This window comes from Camellia sinensis, unplaced genomic scaffold, assembly GCF_055761805.1.
Source record: "Camellia sinensis isolate YWXY unplaced genomic scaffold, ASM5576180v1 Unanchor1, whole genome shotgun sequence".
Lineage (NCBI taxonomy): Eukaryota > Viridiplantae > Streptophyta > Magnoliopsida > Ericales > Theaceae > Camellia > Camellia sinensis.
This window is the reverse complement of record NW_028128987.1, coordinates 11,108,094-11,129,726: the sequence shown is the minus strand read 5'-3', so window position 1 is coordinate 11,129,726 and position 21,633 is coordinate 11,108,094. Positions and strand designations below refer to the sequence as shown.

The following is a 21,633-nucleotide window of genomic DNA, read 5'->3' as shown; positions in this document are numbered from 1 at the left end:
TTGTCATTTATATTTTATGCACTTTATTTTATGCAATTCATTTTCAAAGCATAAGAGTAGACATAATTAATTGTCATTTATATTTCATACACTTTATTTTATGCACTTCCTTTTCAAAACATAGGAGTAGAGGTAATTAATTATTATTTTGATTGTTCACTCAATCACCCTGATTGTTCATTTAATCATCTTTTTTCGTCTTCCTCCTTCTTTTAATTTTTCTTTTTTCTACACTTGGAAATTTTAAAATCCTCTTCATTGAGGCAAAAAAACCGTCAACACAATTGCTTGATAATTGGATTGAATTTAATCTGTAAGAATTTTTTAATATTTGCTGGCACGCTCGCATTTATGATATTTTCTTTCGTAGAAAAAATAAACCAACAATATCAAAAATAGACATAAAGGTATAATAGATCTCATGGAATAAAAGTATAAATACATGGGACTAATTACACTACAACAAGTTGGGCCTTGAGTGACGAAATTTTTTTGTCTTCAAAGAGCTAATTTCGTCACTATAGATATTTGTGAGGAAATATTTTCGTCACCGGTTTCGTCATTGAATGTTTGTCACTAAAAACCAACGTGACGAAAAATAATTTCGTCACCAATGAAATTACTTCAGCGACGAAATTTTTTGTCACCAATAAAACAACATTTTGTCGCCAAAAATTCTCATTTTCGTCACCAAATAGTTTTTCAATACCATATTTATAACTTTAGTTGACGAATAAATTTGTCACGCATGTTGATCATTGATGAGGAAATAATTTCGTCACAATAAGATGTAAACATGACGAAATTTTTCGTCTTCAAAAGTCATAATTTTGTCACCAATAAAACAATATTTTGTCGCCAAAAATTCTCATTTTCGTCACCAAACAGTTATTCAGTACCATATTTATAACTTTAGTTGACGAATAAATTTGTCACGCATGTTGATCATTGATGAGGAAATAATTTCGTCACAATAAGATGTAAAGGTAACGAAATTTTTCGTCTTCAAAAGTCATAATTTTGTCACCAATAAAACAACATTTTGTCGCCAAAAATTCTCATTTTCGTCACCAAATAGTTATTCAGTACCATATTTATAACTTTAGTTGACGAATAAATTTGTCACATGTTGATCATTGATGAGGAAATAATTTCGTCACAGTAAGATGTAAAGGTGACGAAATTTTTCGTCTCCAAAAGTCATACATGGATCACGAAATATATTTCGTCACAAATATATATATACATGACGAAATTTTTAGTCACCAAACAACAAAATCAATGAAATGTTTCATATATAAATTACAATAAATTGTCACAAAAAATGTTTATTAGCGACGAATAGTCACTTTGTCATAATAACAAGTACAAATGACGAAAAAAATTTGTCACTGAACTTGTTCCATATTTTGTATTTCAATTTAAATTATTATTTCACAAATATCCCTACTCATATCCCAATAGCCTTTTAAATGTACTAAGAAATCTACTAGCTATTATACACCACTCCACAAAATAATTCACTAAACAATTTATATCATAAATGAAAATATATCCATCAAACAAATTTAATAATAATCCATTAAGTACAATAAAAAAAAACCATCATAACAAATTCCAAAATGAACTAACGTGGAGTCTACCAAAAAAATAACACTCAACTAGGTTTAAAACTAGAACTAAGTATCAGTTCAGGAAAAAAAATTCAACACTTTGATCTTGATTTGCAAGTATATATGCTTCTAATAAACGTCATCAAAAACCAATCTGCAAAGAAAATAAACAAGGAAAACATTAATATATTATGAATTACATCTAAACTCATATATAAGTAATTTTATTTTATAAACCAATTTAGTAGAAATGCATATAGCAATCCAAAACTTCAAAGAGTTGAGGTGATCCTTGATGATAAAGTAACACAGATAACAGAAGATGCCAAAAGATTGCAGGAATACCATATATCACTATCATTAATGCCAGAATATATTTAATAGCTTGAAAATATAATGTAGCATTGAGATACATTTGATTCATGACAATGGGTCGATGACTTCTTCAATGAGGTAAATTTGATCCGTGGAATTCAACACAAGAACCTTGTAAGACTTTTGGGTTGTACCATTGAAGGTCCAGACCGCCTTGTTTATGAATTTGTACCCAACAAAAACCTTAATCAAATCTTCTTTGATAAGGAATCATTGTGATTTTTTATTTTTTTATTTATAAACATGCTCATGTTTTTTTGGCTCTTACTTTGGTTTTTAATTTTGGCTGTTTTTGGCTAAAGATAAAATACTAAATTATTTAAATTGTTTTCTTATTTTCATCTTTTTGCAATAAAATGGGAGCAATACACATTTTTACATTTCTTCATATATTTAGAAGAACCCATGTATCATTAGATTTGCATAATTGAAGTTAATTGTGTAACTTGCATTACTACACAAATTAAAGGATCACAGAATTCACTCAAAATTGCAATTACAGATGTATTCATGTAATCATATCACATAACAAACCACGCAAACATGCTTTCCAAAAAACTAGGCAAACATACTTATATGTTTTAAGAGTGTCCAAAAAACTCTTAACTAATACTGCTTTTACCATCAACTTGTCTATATGAGATTAATCCTACTCCCTGATGGAGTTTCACATTACTATGACCCAAAACTTGTAACTTTTTTTTTTTTTTTTTTGTGGTGTGGCTATATTATAATTGACAAAAGCATATAAAGCAAAATCTGAGATATCCTTGCACCTTCTTTCAATTGTATCTTTAAGTGGCGACACTCTTTTATTCCATGCAGATAAGAACAAGACTCAAATTCTAAGCTGGAAGTAGCAGTTCGACATCATATTGGGAATGGCAAAGGGGCTTGCATATCTCTATAAAGGTTCTTAAGTGAAAATTATCCACAGAGACATCAAAAGCTAGATTAGAGAGACATCAAAAGCTGGGTTACAAAGACATCAATAGCTAGCAAATAATAGCTCTATCTATGTAAATACAAATTGTGTACACAATGAATCTAGCTTAACAACCAGAAGGTTCTTTCTACATGGCAAGGTCCTATTAATCACATCACTAACTTAGAGTAACTCCAACACTTCCTAGAAAAAATACACAAAAAAGTAAACACATAGTTTTGTCTCTACTTTGGTTAGTGTGTATTTTCACTAGGGTCATACTAAGTAAGAAGTAACTAATGAATCTATTTTCATTAAATACATCTTGAAACTTGTCAAATCTTAGTTATTAATTAGTCAAACTACTGTGCTTTAATTAGTATATACTAACCAACATGAGAAAAATAAAAAGATAAAACAAGCGAGACTTACCAAAAAGGCAATCTACGAGTTCATGGGATACCTCCTCCTCTAACTTTGTCTTTTTGTGCTTGAATTTCATGTTTTTGTGTTGGAATTTCTTCTTTTTGTGATTGAATTTCCTCATTTTGCTCTTGTATTTCAAGAGAGCTGACAGAAAAGGAAAACTATATCAATTTTTCACAAAATAGCCAGGAACTGAAGTGTTATGACTAGCATCAATCTGAACACAATAGAAAGCTGCTTAGGAAAGTACAAAAGAAGGGGGCGAAAATCATTGAAGCGTGAGAAAATTTACAACTTATTCAAGAACTCAGCAAAAAAATCACAGAAACTACAACATTCACTATCTATGATAGATAAATGACTCCCAATCTAAGAACTTAAGCCATTCTTGTTAACTGATCGACCTTGATGTCCTGTACATAATCTACTAATACTAAAGCATTTCGATGTTTAAATTTTTGACCTTTTCACTACTGTCCAGTACCACTGAGACATGATAAAATAATCATACCTGGAGATGGAATGCAACCAATAATACTATGGATAAGGAGTTCATTGTTCGAATTGTTAATATCCTGTGCTTTTGCCCAAGCTTTCATCTGCAATGGATAAAAACACATTGGCATTAATTAGATGTCACTAAACAAGACTTGTGAGAAAATATTTTGGTGTCAAGTTCATGAATTTTGTTCTCCATCCCTCTTGAAATAGAGCTACATACAGAGCACCTTAAGAGTTTTCTCACAAATAAACTTAATGAGAACATCTTTGACCCTCTTCTATATGAGCATCTATTGGATATTTGGTGCATGTACCTACTCTCTCTCCCTCTCTCTCTGTCTCTCTCCCTCTCTCTTTATTTTTGTACCCAACATAGCAGTGCAGCTATCTCCTATTCAGAATCCACTCAATTCCTAGGTAACCGCCCTGCATCTGATCCATATGCAGAGGAACTATCACTATCGGAATCTGTAAGTAGTGTATGAGATTCAATTAATAAATGTATTTCACAATCAAACAGAAACCCTTAAAGGGCAGTCGAATTACAGTGAATATAGATATACAAATACTGCATAATAACTAAAACAGATAACATTTACCACTTAAGGAAGAACCAGAGTCACTGCTAGAACTGCTGGAACTACTTGATCCACTAACATTAATCCTCTTATTTCCCGAACTCTCAACCGTTTTAGATTCTTTTGGTGCCTGCAATGGCTGGAGCCAGGTACTGCAATGATATTAAGGCGAATAGTTCATTATCCAACTAACAGTTAAAGAGCCTCTGCAACAGTCATCAAACCTAAATTCAAGTCAGTAATTTACCATGCTTGCACAGGTCCAGTGAGACTCATTTTATATGCACTGTTTACTGTATAAAATACATATCTTTTTAAAAATCTGTAATGAAAACTTTCAAACCTCTAAATAACTTGTGTTGTCTGAAACAATCTGTATAACCCACATGAGGATGGTCAGAACAGCTCCTGATTCGAATTTCCTTTTTTCCTGAATCCTTTAGTCTGTCTTGCCGTTGTTGCCATTGCTTTCGAGTTTAGGAGGAGGAATCGACAAGGAATGACTTCTAATGTTTGAACATCTCTTGTGACTTCTCTACATTGATTGCATGACCTGCATTCTTTATGATCACTAGTGTGTGTTCTCACCCAGATGGCTGAAAAAATAAACGGAACATGATTCAATGAAAATGAATCAAGCCTCAGGCTTTAAAGCAATTCAAAACATTAGAAAATGCAAAAGCCCCACTTGGTTGCCAAGAAGACAAATGATATTAAAACTCGAGAAATCTTGCAAATAAAAAAGGTTACAAGCTGTCATTTTCTTTTCCTCCAACCTCTTGGAAACCAGAGAGAGCCAAAATACAAAACCTTACATCTAAAAAATGTTACTAAAATTATAAAATTCTTTGTATTGACCTTTTTAATTTGTGCGCCAATTCCAGTGGAAATATCTGATCTTGATTTCCCCAGATTATTAACATGGGCTACATCATGGAGAAATTATGCTATTAGCAAGCCAATCAAACTAGTAACTGAGAAACAAAGCAGGAGCTAAATAATATGGAGACAGACAAAATAAGAGATACAAAAACCTGAGTTATCTTGGGAAGATCAGAGAGTTTTATATCCTTGTGCAATGCTTGGACCAATTCTTTTCTTTCTTGAAGGTATTTTGTACACATCACCTGCCCACACAGACTAATTCACAAAAGTAGTTTCAGGCAAACAAATATAGGGTAAATCCCACTTCCTAGAATCTTACCTTGTGATAGTAAGATATCAACAAATTCACAAATTTAAGACTAGCAACATTACTATGTGTTACAGAGTACAGACTACAAACATATTATTTAGGCAAGCAAAGAAAATTACTCATCAAACATTACAAGAAGGAAATCCTTTATGAAATGTGGCTAAAAACCCAGTCTTAGCATTTACTCGTAAGACTAAACACGAAGATTGTCTAGCAATCAAACCTAATTACTTTCAAAATTTGCAAATAGTAGCAATTTGTGACAATACAGAAGAAATCAATGTTAACCCATAGAATACATTTAAAAAAAAAAAATCAATTTTACAATGTAATGAAGGAGAATTAAAATGCAAGTCTTGGATTTGTGATGGAAATTTTTTCAAACATAACTGGCAATGTTTCACACAGGTATTTTATCAAACACAAGGGCTTCTACACCGTCTCCCTCTCCTAACCGTCTTTTGGCTCCCCAACTTCTTCATTCCCCTTAGGAACCCCTATCCCAGCTGGTTACACTTCCCCTTCTGCCTCTTGAAACAGCCCCTCCAACCCTCTACTACCATAGATCTATTGCCTCATTCCCTCTTATCCACAACCACAAAACTACTCTTTTTCTCCACCACAAATCCAAAATGCCTGCCCTTTCCCTCCCTACTATAGCACCTCTAGCCCTCCTCTCACACTGCACCTCCGTTACACCATTCCATCCTCACCACAGCGCCACTACGTTATCAAAAACCCTTACCCCACCATTAAACAACTACGAAAGAGAGAGAGAGGGGGGGGAGAGAGAGAGAGAGAGAGAGAGAGAGGCCATACCTTTGTGTGTTTTGCAAGAGAGAGATGAGACGAAAACTGGAGCACCAAAAAAAAAAAAGGTGAGGGAGAATCAATAGGGTTTAGGGATGGCAATGGAGGGCAATGGGGTGCTTATTAATTCCCCATCCCCATTCTCCTATAATTATTTTTACCCATTCCCCATTCCACATCCTCTATGGATACTACCCTCCCCATCCCCCAATCGGTTTGGATTTTCCCCAACCCAACTTGACCCAATTTTTTTATTTTTTATGTTAACCAAAGCTAAATATACATTTAATTTAATTTTTTTTGACTTAACAACAAAATCAAATACACATTAATTAATTAATTAAGAAGTTCATTTTAAAGTAACCGAATATATAATTTTAAGACAATCAAATATGTTTTTAGTGATTGAAAAAAAAATAAAAAATTATATAATTGTTTTCATCTGATGGCGCCACATCACGCCACATCAGAACATTTTAAAGACAATAAAAGAAAAAACAAAATCTTACAAGAATCATGTAAAAGGGAGATTTAATATTAAATTAAATCAATAACTCAAATGTATTCAGGCCCAAATTTCTTACAAATTTTTCAATCGAATTTCATTGACATCTATATTTACAACACACTAATTCAACTAAAAGCAAAAGAAATAAAAAAATAAAAATAAAAAAACAAAAGTTAAAAGCAACAAAAATTCCAATTCAACAATGCACATTCAACAAAAATTCCAATTCAACACTCCAACAGCAGTAGCCACACTCTAGCAACAGCAGCATTTCATCAAGACTAATTTGTGCATAAGCCCTGTCAAGATCTGTCTGCACCAAATCTATACTATTAACATGATAAGGCAGCACTCCTACTTGGTGGTGAAGCATGTTTTTGAAGCCCCGTCACATTTTGTATTCCCAAAAAAGTCCAAAAAAATGTATTAATTCATTCTCTGATTTCTTTTTTTCCTTTTCAAACCACTTAAGATGAATATGTAACTTGATTGATAGATGGAATTATATCACTAACCATCAAGTCTCTCCCTTTTTTATCTCTCCACTTCCAGTCTCACTATGTATTTAACTAATTATCTCTCTTCTCACACTCTCATACGGTAAGGTAATGTACGGTTAGGATTATTTTTTAATTATAGTATATAAAAACCCAGAATTATAAAAACCAAAAATAGATAAAATCATGCTCACAGTGCAAGAGATTCTCCAAGTATAGAATATATTCTCCTACTAACAAAATGACTGAACGGAACATAATGACATTTTCATATTCAAGTTCTAAACATCAGAAAAAAAATTCCAAAAAATATACGTCATTAAAGTTAAGGTAAAAAACACATCCTCTATCATTCATCTTAACTAGATCAAATCAGTGATGCCATCTAAATGTTCCAACTCAAATCTGACTTGGTGTACCAGAAAAATTAGAATTAAGCAAAGACATTTCACAAAGACAAATGAAGGAAAGATAATAGTAATAGTAATTCTCATTCTAGACCAGATAAGTGATGATAAATATAATGTCTCCCTCACATTTTGGCCATGTTTGATTGGTTAGTCATTTACTAATGAACTCTTCAAAATAAATCAAAAACCCTTGTTCTAATGATAATAGTAATAGTACATCACTAATGCTGAGCTGCTATTTATTACATTTTGAGAACGGGTTCATATGTTAATGGAACAAGTTCTAAATGTCTCAAAAATAGTTGATACAACCATCAGGCACAGTGTTATCCAATGCAAGTACCTCCGAATAAGCCATACGGATACTGGAATTCTGAATATTAGTGTCTCAATTGAAAACTATGTTCCTGATAGTGTTTACACCTAACATAGCAAAAGAGCTTTAAAAAAAATAAAAATAAAAAATAAAAAACTAACTGAATGAGAATGTGGCTAAATCAATTACATGTCTACAATCTTGGGAAAAAAATACCCTCCGACTCTCATTATGATGTAAAATCTGCAGTAAAAAAGGTTCTCTTTGAACAAAAGACAATGAAAGAAAATGAAAATGACATGCTTCTGGAAAAATGAGGACAACTTGTCTGATATTAAAGATTGGGATGAACTGTCTCAGCCATGTAGAACTTTGTGGTTGTAATTGTTATTGCTTTGTCCATGTAGTAATGGCCATTTTATTAATGAAAAAGATGATGGCAAAAGTATAGATGCAAGGAGCAACACCCATTCTGATTATTTGGACTCTACAATGGCAGTGAATCTGGAAACAGAACCAGAACCAGAACCAGATTCAGCTCCAAAGAAAAGGGGTAGGAAACCTGTATATATATACAGGTATATACATATAGATTTTTGTGCTACATCAGTTGAAAATCAAAGTAAACGCCATGAAAAAAAGGCCTCTTAAGATGGGGAAAAAAAAAAAAACCCATCAAAAAATCAAACGCAAATATTAAAAATTGAAAGCCCTCAAAATTCAAGCATCTACCTATAAATTAAATGACTAATTACTATTCTAACAATTAGCAAAACCTGATAAAGCCCTTTTGTTTACCAGTCACAAGAAGCTAAGTACCAATTCAATTAGATAGCAAATCAATCAAAACCCATCAAAATTAACCAAAACCCATTAAAATTAAACAACCAAAACCACAAAATTCAACAAAGCCACCTGACGATTAAGCGTGGTAGGGTCATGCCTGGACCAGAACACATCAAGCAAGGTCTCATAGCTACACTCCTTGGGATCATACTGAACCCTAACGACCTCCGAGTGGTTCGTAGTCCCCGAACACACGTCGTTGTAAGAGGGGTCGTGAATAGCCAGAGAACAAGAGAGAACGAGAGAGAGAGAGAGAGAGAAACAAGAGAGAGAACTCACCAATCTGGAGAATTGTGTTAAGCGCCAACGAGATCGCCGGAGAACGATAGAACTCACCACGCTGGAACTCTGATCTGGAGTGGGAGTTAGAGAGAGTGAGAAATGAGCAGTATCCATTTCCCGACCCATTCCCTGATGGATAATTAAAATTAGATCACCGACTGACCTGATGGATTGAAAAATAGGGAAACCCACGTATTTCGGGTAGGGTATCATGGGTAGCCATTGGGTATGGTTTTTGTTGCCATTCTTAATAGGTTCCTCTTTTTTATTACCGTCAAATTTCAAAGTTCTTCCCTTCAAGATTGGTTAGTGATAAAATAATTTTGTCATTAAAAATTTTAAAATATTAAAATTATTGACTATAAAAATATATTTCTCATTAAATAGTTTTAAAATATTTAAAATTATTTTTTTAAAAAAATATTTAAAATTATTGATGACAAAAATATATTCTTCACTGATAATTTTGTAATTGGTGACAACTTTTTTTCTTACTAAGAATCTCAAAATTTTGACGCAACCCAAAAAAAATTAGAGGGAAAATCTTTGGTGACGAAATTTAATTTTTCTTCACCTAAAAATAAGTATTTATTAAATTTCGTTACCTATTATTTTTACTTTTTATTATATGTGACAAAATTTTATAATTCGTCATGGATTATTCTTATTTAGTGACGAAATATTTTTTTCACTACTTTTCGTCACCATAGGTTTAGAGAGTTAATTAACTTGTGTTTTTGTTTTGAGAGAGAGAGAGAGAGGGGAGAGAAAAATTGATAAACAAAAATAAAAGGAGGAAAAAAGTTAGTAGTCTATTTTTTCCATTACCACCCAATATGTTAAAATTTTTCCTCCAAAATTGGTGACATAATAATTTCCTCACTAAAATGTCTCAAAATATTAAAAATTATTAGTGACAAAAATATATTTCTCACCAAATGGTCTTAAAACATTTAAAATCAAGTTTCTCAAAAAAAATATATATACACAAAATTATTGGTGATGAAAATATATTCCTCGCTAATAATTTTATAATTTGTGACAAATTTTTTTCTCACCAAAAGTCTAAAATTTTGGCGCCACTCAAAAAATATTAGCGGGAAAACCTTCAGTGACGAAACTTAATTTTTCCTCACCTAAAAAAAAGTATTTGTTGACAAAAATAAATTTTGTCACCTATTATTTTTATTTTTTTATTATACGTGACAAAATTTTATAATTCGTCACAGATTATTCTTATTTAGTGACAAAATTTATTTTCTTCACTACTTTTCGTCACCATACCAATACAGAGAATAAGAGAAAGAGATACTAGAAAAAGAGCAAAAAGAAATCACGTACCAAATCACCGAGTGAAGAAGATGTGGCGGTTACCGACAAGGCTACTAGTGGCGGCAACGATCGGCAAGGCTAATAGAGGCGACAATGGTGATCGGCGTGGTGGAGGAGCAAGAGGTAAGACAAATAAATACCCTATTTTGAGAGAGAGAGAGAGATAGAGATGATAAACAGAAAAGGGGTAAAAAAAAATTAATACCCTATGTTTTTTTTAATTGCCCCTCAATATATCAAAAATTTCCCACCAAAATTGGTGACAATATTATTTCCTCACTAAAAAATATCAAAAATATTAAAATGTTTTGGTGACGAAAATATATTCCTCACAAATAATTTTATAATTAGTGACAAATTTTTTTCTCACCAAAAGTCCCAAAATTTTGGCGCCACCAAAAAAAAGTAGCGGGAAAATTTTTGGTGACGAAACTTAATTTTTCCTCACTTAAAATGAAGTATTTATTGACGAAAATAAATTTTGTCACCTATCATTTTCATTTTTTTATTATATGTGACAAAATTTATAAATTCCTCACGAATTATTTTTATTTAGTGACGAATCTGATTTTCTTCACTAGTTTTCGTCACCATAGGTTACTTTTGTTGTAGTGTTAGGTTATAATTTGAGTGGTGCTATTAGCACCTTATCAATTATTTTGGACCCCCCATTTCTTTGGACCCCCACTTATAAATTTTAAAACCCTTAAAATTTCTTTTCACTCCCCAAATGATACCAAAATTATCTTTGTGAAAACATTTCACCATTAAATGCACACCCTCCACACCTCAAAAAAACCCTACTTCCAAAAAAATCCTAACAAAGCCCACAGCGAAGAAGAAGAAGAAGGAGAAAAAGAGGCAATGTGATTATTGTTTCTACTGACTCATCCACCATTGTCACAGTTGGTATGCTTTCTCTCTCTTTCTCTCGCTCTATATATATACACATAATTTCTTAAATTTCTCATAATAATTTATTCTCTTGCAAAAAAAAATTATAATAATTAGTTTAGTTTTATTAGTAAAACAGGTCCAAACATATGAATAATGTTCAGTTATCTGTTTCTAAACAAATAATAAATGTTCGATTACCGGTTCCCAAACAAATAAATAATGATCGGGCCTATGTTCCCGAATTTCAGTCATATGTTCGGGAGTTCAATCCTAAAAAAATGACAAACAGATTTTATTATTTTTGCCATTTTTTTTCAAGAAACTTACCCTTACAAAGTTAATCTCTTATGAGCTAAGAACAAAATCAAAGTTATGAATCTCCTCCAAGTTTTTATTGTTGTACTCCTCTTGTCTTATGGAGTTGTGATTACTAGACAAACTTCCATTCATTGTCATTGCTAGAAAATTTAGGTAATCAAATGGTTGTCACCGTTACTGCCGGAATATTACCACCGAAGGGTTTTAAGATTTTGTGGGTGGGTAGGTTTTGAAGGTAGGATTTGAAGAAGATGGATGGATGGTGATGGAGGTCGGTGCTCTCATAAATCCTAATTTATGGTGTAATGGGTGTGCAATTTAATTGCGAGATGAGGTGTTCCAAAATTAACGATATTCTTTGTAATAATTTTATTTGAGGTTATTATTGTAATTAAAAAAAAGTTAAAAATTGGGAATCGAAAATAATTTATAGGGTGCTAATAGCAGCACTCTATAATTTTCTTTGGTAGACTTATTGGATTAAAACACCTCTAAATGAGATTTATTAATAAAAAATCCAAAAAAAAACTCCACATAATTTTTACATGTTTCAACCTTTTTTAAATATTTTTTAATATTAATGATAGCCCATTAGCATTTCTCCCTTTTAAGTATGTTATTAGTATGTTATGTATCCGATTTTAAAGACGGACTAATATGAGGAATCAATCTCACCCTCTCTGAAGAGGCAGCCTAATTAAAGTAATCTGAGACTACAAAGGAGACACAATCTTTATAATCTGAGACTATAAAGGAGACACAATCTTAAGCCTTAAGTGTTGACCACCAGACCAGCCCCTTGGTGATATATGGTTGTAAGTTTATTTTGTTTCTATTTTATTTTCTAAAAAATACTGAGTTATTTTTACTTTTTTAATTATCTAAAAAATACTGACATACTCCTATCTAGTTATTTTTACTTTTTTAATTATCTTTTTAGTTAATATGTTTAGGAAGTTATTAAAAAAAATTGTCAATATTTATTAATTTTTGAATTTTTAAAAGAAGTTGACTTTTTTTTTTTGGTGTTGCCAAACACCCTCTCTGTTTCGTTGGTTTATAAAATTTCATTTTCTAATTTTTTTTAAAACTATAAATTAATTTGATAAGAAAAATACTTATTATTTTTTTATAATTTTACAGAATTTTAAAACAATTTAAATGCACATAATTTCAAGATCATAGGGTAATTGGAAGAATTGAATAGTTCTTATTAGCTTTCGGGATGTAAGTTGACTTTTTGATTTTTTAATTATTTTAGTCTGAGATAAAAAAATTTCATTTTGGATGGATTTTTTGACTTTTTTTTTTATTTTTATAAGAGAAAAAATAAAATAATTATAATTTAAATTTGATATTTTATCTTATTAATTTTTTAATTAATTTATTTATTTGAACTAAAATAGCTAAAAATAATAATGTCAAACATAGACTTAAGTCTCGTTTGGAAACAGACTATTTTAATAACTTTTTAGCTTTTTGTCTAAAATATGAGGTAAAAAAACTAGTATGTTTGGGGTGACTCTTTACCTTTTTTACGAAAAAATATGCAAAAAGTAGAGAAAAAAGAAAATCTTTAACTTTTTAATATAAATTATAGACTTTTTAACTTTTTTAATAACTTTTTAGCTTTTTGACTAAAATGTGGGTCCCACACTCATGTGAGATATTTGGTAAAATTTTTGGTAGAATATTTGGGATCTCTAGCATTACTCTATTCAAAAAGAAAAAATGAGTGACAGTACTAATTAGTGCAACTATTAATAATGTGCCACAATGTTATTGTGTTTAAAATAAATAAATATCACATCATTAATAATTATTTTAAAATATCACTTTTAATAGTCTCTAGCATTGACCATTCAAAAATAGCTACGCGTGTTTTGAGGTTGGATGATCTCAAATTCTTGGAAGTCTTTTGTCGTACAACAAACTCCCTCTTTGTGAGTTTGACTTAAAATTAGGAAAATGTCAGGTTTAATTTTTAAATTAATATTTAGATAAAAAAATTTAAAAATATATTTGATTAATAAATTTTTAAAACTTTTTTTAAAAGAGAAAATTAAAGATAAATCTAATTTAGAGAGTGTCTAAGGTATTAAATCTAATAAATATTCTTTATTCGTGAGAGATCTACCATTTGTAAAATAATTTGGTAAGAAGTTTTTTTATTAGTTTTGGATGATATTTTATTTCTAATTTTATCGCTTAATTTATTAGTTGACTTTTTTTTATTTGTTGACTTTTTCATTGACTATCTGTTCAATTTTTTTTCTATCTGTTCAAATTTTTTGTCTATCTGTTGAAATTCTTGCCTTATTTTTTTTTTCTATCTGTGTAAAATTCTATTTGTTGAAATTCTTATCTTATATTTTTCTATCTATTAAAACTTTTGTTCTAATTTTTTTATATGTTGAAATTCAAAATTATTTTTCCTAATCTGTTTAAATTTGTGTGCCTATTTTTCTTTTTATCTGTTGAATTTTGCAAGTCATTGTATATTTTTTTATCTGTTGAAATTTATTTTTGTGATTGAAATACACTAAACCTCTATTTGTTCAAAATTTGTTGCAATCATCATCATCATCGTCGTCGTCGTCGTCGTCGTCGTCGTCGTCAACAACATCAACAACAATAATAACACAATGAAGAAATTTGAAATATAAGAAATCTAAGAAATTTGGTTGATCATTCTTGCTTCTCAATCCCAACACACCCATACAGAACACAAATAAAGGTTTATCTATTTCAAAACTCAATTGTTGAAGGAATTATCATCCAACCGTATTCACCAAAAAAAAAAAAAAAACCCAACCAAAACTAATTGGTAAACTGTATGGCCCAAACCTCAAGGGTAAAGTAAAATTTGGCCTAGACAAAACAATAGTCATGTATATGTAACATGAAATCGAAATACTAATTAAAACAAGTGCAGTAGTTCTTCAGTAATGTACTTTGAGTAACTATCCTTCAATGTATATTTCTCACTTGTATAAAACAACATATGATCTGCAACAATTAAGATCAAAGTAAGCAAAACTAAATATCAAAGCACCAACAATACTAAAGAATTTGTACGCAAAGCAGAATAAGGCTACATTACTTTCACCGAGCAAATGCGAGGCCTTCAAGACTGTCGGGATCGCTAAAAGAACCAATACCAACATTTATGAAAACAACATACTAAAGAAGAAGAAGAAAAAACAAATGTGAAATGAGTAAACCCTAAGGGCATCATCAATCAAATCAAACAAAAGCAAAGCAAAGCAAAGTAGAGTGGAAAAGAGAAAGCCCTAGAATGAAAAAGAATAAAGAAATTGAAAAACCTTATCAGTTTGAGGACCGGTAATGAGGAGGACTTTAAGGGAGTTTTGGAGGACGATGCTTCTATACTCTCCATTGTCATTGCGACCATAGCCGAGTACCTCGCTGATGATGAGGAGTTCGGATTAGATTCGATTTGGTACCTAGTATAGCGATTCTGGTTTTGAACCAACCTTTGTTATATTCAGGACTCGGGTCTCGTGGTTTAATGTTGTCGTTCATGTCTTTTTCCTCCTTTCACCCTTTGAGTTTGAGTATTGGGATGTCTTGGGCATGTTTAAAACATGTTGGTTGCTAGTTAGCGCAAATTGTTATTGCCTAAATTTTGGCTTTTTCGCTTGATCGAAGCTTCTTGCGCTCAACCGAGCTTTGTGATCTATAGTACTTTCACAGGCCTGCAGAGATACTGGGAGGGTGTTATTATTCGCTCGAGCGAGGACTCTTGCGCTCGAGCAACGGTCTTCTGTCGGTAAAACTTCTGGAAGTTTGTATTTTGCGCTCGAGTGACTCTTCTTGCACTCGAGCAAGACGACTTATTGTGTGTGGTCGTTCAAGCGACAACTCTTGTGCTCAAGCGACCCTCGCGTATATCAGTTCGCAGAAATATCTTTTTACATCTCTTTTTGATATATTTTCACTCACAAACCCTAGACCAACTCCTTTTCTCTCTAAAATCCGACTTCTCTCTGTAAATACACCTAGATCTAGAGACCTCTCTACCCTACTCTCTTTGATAAAAAGATAAAGCATTATGTGGGCTCCCATTTGATCAGAATAAAGTCGAGTTTGGACATCTTTGAGGTTTCTCCACTTCTCCTTTGTGCTTCTACACTTGAGGTAGGGACTCTCTATACCTTAATATAGGTTTTAACTTGGTTATAGGTTATTGTGTGAAATTTGTGAGATTTGGGGGTGTTTTGAACAAACCTAGGATTTGGGTTCAAGTTTGAAAATAGGGGTTTCTATGTGGGTGATATATAAATGATTATGGGGTTTGGATATGAGGTTATCTTTTGTTAAAATAGTTGATTTTGGCCTTTGGGTTAATATTTGCAAAATGAAAAGCTTTGCCCTAAAATGTCTTGAATGATTGTTTTGTATAAATAATAAAATTAGTATGGAAAATGTGAAATTGGAAGAATATATAGATGAATTGTGTTGTTGGATTTGTTTAATCACTCACTTATGGGAATTTGATGATTTATCTGTTATAGAGATTGTATATGTGTTTAGAAATATTTGCTTTGTGCTATTGATGGAGGATAATCATGATTGTTGTAGACATTGCATGCGGATTAGGCAAATTGAAACTAATCCCTTAACCATTATCATTGAATATGATTATGAATGATATATATTGTATATGTATGATATTTGGGAGAAAAAAGGAGATGTACTTCATGTTTTGAGGAGGAGAAAATGGATGGACTCCGTTGAACTAAGTTAGCCTGTGTGTCCAAGGTGAAAGTCCCAAAAACCATTTGTATACATAGGTGTCGATTCTCGCAGAGGAAATTTTCGTAAAATGGCAAATATAAGTAAATGTATTTGTGTGATGATTTTATCTGTTGGAAACTTGTGAGGTGTAACCTCTGTTGATGGGTTAAATACAATGGATGTATCTATTGAACCAAAATGAATGAATTGAGATGCGAGTTCGGCATAACATGGATTTGGAAAGAGTTATAAAGATTTTGTCGTAGGACAATGAACATGTGCACCATACTTATATCTTATTAATTCTCATATATTGTGTTAGTATGTTTCTACTGGGTTTTGGCTCACCCTACTTGGGAACTATTTTCAAGTGTTGGGAACATGCCTTCACCAAGGTAGTAGCGTGGAGGGACTTTTGAGAAGCAAGAGCTTCTTTATTTTGTTTTATTCTTTTGTATAGCCACGGACTTAAATTGTATTGAGCTAGGCTCATATTTGTGTAACCAAGCCACGACTTGGAAAGATAAAAGCCGATAGGGCATATGCCTATATGTTTAGTTTCAATCCTCTCAACATTGTAATATATGCTATAGATTTGGAATGAACATTTGTGAATGTATATCGCATGTGTTAACTTTTGTAAACAAACTCTAATAAATGAATGCACCTCATTTATATTATTCTTCCGTTTATGAGTTAGATTTATTATATTATTTTGGGGGCGTTACACTCAGGCTATGGTAGCGATTGACAATAGAGTTAGTGAGGCGACGATGGGACTCATGGCCGGAACAAAAGAGAGGGAGTGAGAGAAAAAAGATTGATGGCGTGAGAGTAAAAGAGACTGGATTTGATTTGGTGCGCAAGCCATAACAGCGATTAACGATAGAGTCATGGAGTTGACGATGGGATTCATAACCAAAGCGAGAGAGAAAGAGATAATGGAGATCGGTGGTGATCGGTGGTGAGAGAGAGACACACACACACACATGGCGACGACAAGACTGGAGGTGGAAATGTAGATGGCTGTGAAGAGGAGAAGAGAGAGAGGGGAGGTAACGAAGGTGGTGGTGGCAGAATCACTAACTGAGGTGATGGAGTTGACATCATCATCGCCGTGTGTGAGGCGGAGAAGAGAGAGTGAGAAAGAGTAGAGGGAAGAGAGAGAGAGAGAGAGAAAGAGAAATGAGTGTGAGTGTTTAGGGTTTGGATAGTGTATATGGTTTACATACCGAAGAGTATAGTGGTCATTTTACATATCTTGTTCTTATGGACGAAGAAAATCAGCGCTTGGACTTTTGAACTAAGAAAATTCGAAATTGGACTTCTCAACCGAGTGCCATTTTTAATTTTTTTTCTCTCCCATTCTTATTTTTTCATTAATAAATCAATCAATTACTTTTTCTCTCTCATCTCCCCTCTCTTATTCTCTCACATTTTACGTATCAATCAATCAAATTTTATGTCACACCCATCTATTCAACTATTTAAAAAAAAACAACAACAACAGCAACGACAAGAAATCATCCCAAAATTATTTTCAAAACTTATAACCAGACAAATTTTTAATTTTCAAAACTCTTTTCAACAACTTATCTTCCAAAATACAATTTAAAACTCTTTTCAAAAACTAAACCAAATAAAGCCTTAGGCTTTTACTTTTTTTAAAAAAAAAGTACTTGAGTTCTTTTGAATTGGGTTTTTTAGTTGGGTGGTGTTGTTGGGTTTCTGTAGGCCCACTGCAGAGGCTGTAGCAATTATACTGAATTGTTCAATATTTGAAATTTGTCGAGTATGTCATCATTGTAAAAAATTACGTTGATCAGATGATTTTTTACAGGGATGAAACACTTGATGAGTTCTATATATTAAACGATCCAGATCATCGATGCGGGCTTTTTAATGAGCCCATGGAGTCCCAATAGCTCTCTTCAATCCGATATTGACTGGAGAGAAGCCTCTCCCTTTAAAAAATAATAGAAAGACATAAAGAATACGAAATAATTTCAAAAAATGTGATGCTTTAAAAATAGTTACATCTTCTAAAAAAAATATAGCTACTATGTGAACATAAAAAAATACCATATTTGATGATAAATATATCCAACAAAAAAGGTGAACAATAACACCATGCAATCGTTATCTACAAGACAAAACCCCCCTAGCCGTAACCAAGGGTCCTCCGAGCCTAAGTCAGTCCTCCAATATTATCAAAATATTTAATGAACAAATTCATAGAGAGTACTAGTGTACCTTAATCTATAGGGGTGTTGCATATTTATAATATCCAGCAACTTGTTTGGTAAGTAATTTGAATGTTTCAAACATCTTATCCCAAACAATCTCCAGTTATTTAAGACTAGGGACGAAGCTACATAGGGTCCAAAGAGGGGCAAGTGTGCCCCACATTTTTTGAAAATTACACTTTTACCTCTAATTATAAAAAGTTTTTCTTTTAACTCCTTTTTAATTTTCAAATATGTATCAAAATATTTATATCTCATCTTTGTTTTCTCTTTCTTTTTAATAAATTCCTTATAATTTACCATTATAAATGTTTAATTTTATCAAAATATTCTCTTATATTTATTTATATCTCTCTCATTTCTCTCTTATTTTTCTTCACATCTATCTTCTTCTTTTTTTCTTTTTTCATATTTTTTTGTATGCATGTTATTACATTTTAAATTGTGATTATCATCATATTTAGTAACTAAAATAGCAAATAAAAGAAGCATCGGTTAATTAAAACATATCTAAAACACATAATTTTGACATCACGTTGATCTTTAGTCATTCTATCACCAAATGAAAATTGAATTTGATTAAGTTTTGTAATTGATATCGCTAAGGATTAATGGTGCCTTTCATGAATCAAAATCCTAGCTCCGCCACTGTTTATGACTCCTATATCAATAAGATTTTATCTATAAATGCGTTTTGCATAACATAAAATACTAATGCAGTGTTTCACGAAGATTTGGCAATTGCCATACACATGATAATCTATAACTCTGTCGCGTGGCATTGTATGGACCCACATAATTCTTGTGGTTATTTTTATTCCCACTCAATTGTCCCCAACTTTCATTCTCTTTAAACCTAGTGAAAGAGTGAAAGCTTTCTATTATTATTCCAATAAAAATAATTATGTAATATTGCCTAGCAAGAACGATATATGGACACTATGACTTATTCTAATAATGCCTAGTCTTGTTAGGACTTATTTCGAAAATACCTAGCCTTGCTAAAACTTATTTCAAGAATGCCTAACCTCATTAGGACTTATTCCGAAATGTCTAGCCTTGCTAGGACTTGTTCCAAGAACACCTAACCTCGTTATGACTTATTCTAAGAATGCCTATCCTCGTTAGGACTTATTTTGAGAATGCCTACCTTGCTAGGACTTATTTCAAAAAGTGCCTAGCCAAGTTAAGAACTACCAAAATACCAACTTGTTTCTCGGTAAGCAAAATTCGTGCTCCACCTATAATAAAAATCTGATATAATAATTGCTAATAATATCTCCAAGCTCAATGAATAAAATCCATACTTCATAGATAACAAAACTTTGTCACAATACATAATAAGATATCTTTATGTGCAGAGTAATAATACATAAAATTCATGCTCTACAGATAATAAAAATTCAGGATAATAAATTATAGCAATATCTCCATGCCCGAAATAATAATGCATATAAAATTCGCGAAGCAGGTTGTGATTACTAATAGTGTATGTTGTTAAGCAATGAAATAATTGAGTTATGCATTATTTTGAGCAGCCTACTAGGTAATTTACTCTCACAAGCGAGCAATTGAAAACCCAAAATTTTTCATTGTTTTTCATAAGATCTGTTGCATCATTCATTGACCCACCGTGTGTTGATGACGATCCAGAGTTTGGGAAGATTGGTTTGCGACACACCAAGGGCTATGGGTGTCAGAAAGGTGTAGAAAAAAAGGTTGTAGTGTCACAGTAATAAATAAATGGTGCTAGGGTTAAGGTTGGACAAAGGGAAATTGAGGAGGTCTAGGGTGTCATTGGCGGTAAAAATAAAGGCTAAAGGTGTTGTTGAGGTGTAGAAAGGAGGCTGGGGTATCGCAGTGGTAGGTAGATGGGGCTGGGTCTAGTTAGAAGGAAATAAAGAAGGGTTGGAGCACCGTTGGTAGTAATGAGAAAGATTAGGGGTGTCACGGAGGTGTGAGAAGAAGATTAGGGTGTCACAATAGTGGGGAGATGAGGCTGGATTTGAGGTGGGGAAAAGGGTTGAGTAAGAAGAGTGGAAATAGTAGCGTCAAGATGTAAGATTAAGGTATGAAGTGATTGAAAGAAGGGCTATGGAAGGTGAGAGTGGGGTTGGTGACAATTAGAAAAGGTGAGAAGAAGTGCCTAATGGATGGGTAGAGTAGGTCAAGGGTAGTTAACAGATAAGGATGTGAATAAGGGTGAGGGGGGAAGGATGTGGAAATAGGGAGGAATGGAAGATAGATTCTAAAGGCAAAAGTGATAGGAGTAAAAGCATAATTGACACCATATTTTGTAATAAGAAAGTTACTGTCTAATTGGAAATCTGATTGGACAGTACTGTTGGACCTCGTTAGGCCTAACTCTAGGCTCATCTCGATGACCCAAACTATTCAATGTATAGAGCTCATCGAGTACATCGTCCTTGCAAAAAAATCACGTTGATCGGATATTGATAGTCACTTGATCAAATTGCATTTGTTTCAATGACAATTATGATTTTAAAAATAAATCGCAAATACATATACAATCTAATCAAGTGGCTATCAATATCCGATCAACGTAATGTTTTAAAGAGATAATGTACTTGATAAGTTCTACACATTAGATGATTTGGATCATCAAAATGGGCCAGTGTTGGGCCCACCAAGGCCTAACAATACCATCCAATTTGTTTCCGAACCGGAGACAAGTTGTTCCCTTTTGTAATAACTTTTAAATTTTTCATGCACTCTACCACTATTTTATATTACCTACATTTAAAATAAAAAAAAAAAAACTAATTCATCTTCTTTT

The 21,633-nt window shown here is 32.3% G+C and overlaps 1 long non-coding RNA gene across 2 annotated transcripts; it reads right to left on the bottom strand.

Moving 5' to 3' along the window:
• Nucleotides 1-1,516: 1,516 nt before the first annotated feature.
• Nucleotides 1,517-9,402, bottom strand: LOC114294093 (uncharacterized). Of its 2 annotated transcripts, none has more exons than XR_014357574.1 (8): nt 9,280-9,402; nt 5,453-5,558; nt 5,277-5,344; nt 4,762-5,014; nt 4,440-4,624; nt 3,851-3,938; nt 3,346-3,483; nt 1,517-1,767 (listed from the first exon to the last, which is right to left on the bottom strand). It is a non-coding gene; the product is annotated as an uncharacterized LOC114294093 (long non-coding RNA). The 2 variants fall into 2 exon arrangements; XR_014357575.1 differs by having other exon boundaries at nt 4,440-4,570.
• Nucleotides 9,403-21,633: the final 12,231 nt, after the last annotated feature.